Consider the following 312-nt stretch of genomic DNA (forward strand, 5'->3'; position numbering starts at 1 on the left):
CAGCAGGCCAAGAAAATTTATTCAATCCAGTTCTCGGAAACAAATTAGGGTTTCGAGGCTCGAGGGTTTCGCCTCAACCAACTGCTCTACAGATGGCGCACGCAAGGGTTTAGGGTTTAGGGTTTAGGGCTTGAGGACTGCAGCGCCAAGTGGCTCACTTCGGAGATCTTAGGGCTTAGGGTTTGCACCAGGCCTAGGGTTTAGGGTTTAGGGTTTAGGGTTTTCGCTTGCCTCCACAGATGTAAGTCACAGGCTCCAGCTGAGTGTTCGTATCGTCGATATCCATTTTCGGCGCTGCTGTTGCTGCTGCTG

This window comes from Eimeria tenella, genomic scaffold (assembly GCF_000499545.2).
Source record: "Eimeria tenella Houghton genomic scaffold, Eth_scaff2887, whole genome shotgun sequence".
In the NCBI taxonomy this organism is placed as follows: Eukaryota; Apicomplexa; class Conoidasida; order Eucoccidiorida; family Eimeriidae; genus Eimeria; species Eimeria tenella.